Below are 2,859 nucleotides of genomic sequence, written 5' to 3'. Positions count from 1 at the left end.
AGCACCGGGACCCCCTCCATGCCCAGGTCAGACACCAGGCGAGAAGCGACCAGGCGGCTGGATAGCGCGGGAGTTGCTCCAGCCGCCTCTGCAGCCGTGCGCAGGCGCGGAGACCGGCAGGGCCCGCTGGGAAATGTGGTCCACGGAGCCTCACCTAAGCCAGGGAGTGGGCGGAGCCGCTCAGGTGTATGGGGCGGGGCTTGCAGGCCGCATCTGAACACGTTAAGCGCCAAGCCTGTTTTGTCTTCCTTTCTGGAAAGTGTAGTGACAGTTACCGGTGATTGACATGGCGCTTAACGTGTTTAAGAGAGTTGTAAACTAATTTTTCTTTTGAAAGGCTGGCGCTCGCTTCACCGCCTTTTAAAAACGACTAAATTGGTACCATTTCAGACAGCAATATTTTGTCAGCATGACTGATCACAGAGCACTATATTCTTATACACTAGCAGTGTATATATAGTTATACACTAGCACCTGAACAATTTGGTACTTTGTTTGACACCTCTAGGAAACCAATACACAATCCAGATATTCTTCACTAGGTGAAAAAATAACCCTGCCGATGTGGCTCTGTGATTGAGCGCTGACATATGAACCAGGAGGTCCCCGGTTCGATTCCCCATCAGGGCACAGGCCCAGGTTTCGGGCTTGATCCCCAGTGTGAGGTGTGCAAGAGGCAGCCAATCAATGATTCTCACTCATCATTGATTTTTTTCACATATTTTTATTTTTTTATTCTTTTCCTTTTTCTCTTTTCCATCATTGATGTTTCTTTCTTCCCCTCTCCCTTCCTCTCTCAAAAAAAAATATTTTTAAAAAAGAGATGAAACATTGGAAATCCTATATAATAAAAGCCTAATATGCTAAGTGTCCAACCGTTCTTTTGACCAGTTGCTATGATGCGCAGTAACCACCAGGGGGCAGACACTCAGACAGGTAGGTTAGCTTGCTGCTGGGGTCTGGCCGATCGGGACTGGGCCAGACGGGCCCGGACACGCTCTGGAGCCCTCCCGTGGTCCCTCCCTGGCCCCGGTGCACTGGTGGTGGGGTCCCTCAGCCTGGCCTGTGCCCTCTTGCAATCCGGGACCCCTCAGGGGATGTCAGAGAGCTGGTTTCAGCCGGATCCCTGCAGGCCAGGCCAAGGGACCTCACCGGTGCACGAATCTGTGCACCAGGCCTCTAGTTAAACAATAATTAATCTCAAAGGCATTATGCTGAGTGAAACAAGCTGGTCTCAAGAGGTTACATATTGCATAATTCCATTTTTATGACATTCTGGAAAGGTTGAAACTTTAGGGACAGAAAAGATCAATGGGGTTAGAGATGGGGGAAGGATTTGATTCCAAAGAGCCAGCATGAGGGAGTTTTTAGAGTGATGGAATGGTTCTGTATCCTGAGGGTGAAGGTGGTTACACAAATCTGTGTTGAAATTCACAGAACTGCACGCAAAAAAAAAAAAAAGATCCAATTTTACTCTATATAAATTAAGTGATGATGATAAACCATTCCCACCTATCAGAATGGCAAAAAATTAAAAAGTAACAGAACATTCTGGTGATGAGACTGTGAGTAAACAGTCACTTTTGTACACTGCTGATAGGATTTCTAATTGGTAGAAATCTTAAGGAGGACAGTTTGGAAATGTCTGAGAAAACATGTGCATAAATTTATCTTTTTTAAAAAATATATATTTTATTGATTTTTTACAGAGAGGAAGGGAGAGGGATAGAGAGTTAGAAACATTGATGAGAGAGAAACATCCATCAGCTGCCTTCTGCACACCTCCTACTGGGAATGTGCCCGCAACCAATGAGGGCCCTTGACCGGAATTGAACCTGGGACCTTTCAGTCTGCAGGCCGACGCTCTATCCACTGAGCCAAACCGGTTAGGGCCATAATTTATCTTTTTAAAAAATATACGTTTTTATTGATTTTTTTTTTTTTTATTTAGAGAGAGAGAGGAAGGGAGAAGGATAGCGAGATAGAAACACCGAAGAGAGAAAAACATCAATCAGCTGCCTCCTGTACAAACCCCACTGGGGATCAAGCCCATAACCAGGGCATGTGCGCTGACGAGGAATCGAACCATGACCTCTTGGTCCATGGGTCAATGCTCAACCACTGAGCCACACTTCTGGGCAGCATTTATTTTTTAATCTACCAATCACTCATGTAGGATTTATTCTGAAGATATAATCCAAAAATACAAAAATAAATATGCAAAAGGTTGTTCACTGCAACACTGTAATTGCACAATACTGGAAACCAGCTAAATGCCCATGCATGGGAGAGTAAATGAATAAACAAGTGAATATCCACAAGATGGAGTACTATGCAGCTCTAACGTAAAGATCTGTAAAAACGGTGAAAGCCTGAGGACATGTGTGCACATGTGTGCCTGTGGGTTAGCAAACAGAGTGATGAATCCCTTTTGGGGCATCCCTCACCTTTTCCCAATACTGGGCTTCAGCCACTCCCTCTGGGTATTTATATCAGCCAAAGTAAATGATATCCACAAATACAAATTCGTGGAGAAAAGTAATGAGATGCAGAAGGAGGTGCAACTCCCATTAAAGTAAGAAAGTGAAAAACCTAGACTAGAGAAACAGATAAAATACATCAGATAGAAAGGTAATTTAAGTAAGATAATACATATCCTCAAAGAAAAAAAAAGAGCCCTGGTTGGTATTCTCAGTGGTTAGAGCATCAAAGGGTCTAGGACAGAGGTGGGCAACCCCTGGCACGTGTGCTAAACATGGCACGCCAGTAACTTTTGCTGGCACGCGAAACCCTCTCTTATAATCTTCCATTTACAATTTTTGTGAACATTTGAATGACTTAAATGTTAAATTACAAGGA

The sequence above is a fragment of the Myotis brandtii genome, unplaced genomic scaffold, assembly GCF_000412655.1.
Source record: "Myotis brandtii unplaced genomic scaffold, ASM41265v1 scaffold550, whole genome shotgun sequence".
Taxonomy (NCBI): Eukaryota; Metazoa; Chordata; class Mammalia; order Chiroptera; family Vespertilionidae; genus Myotis; species Myotis brandtii.
The sequence above is the reverse complement of the archived record's forward strand: the minus strand, read 5'-3'. Positions refer to the sequence as shown.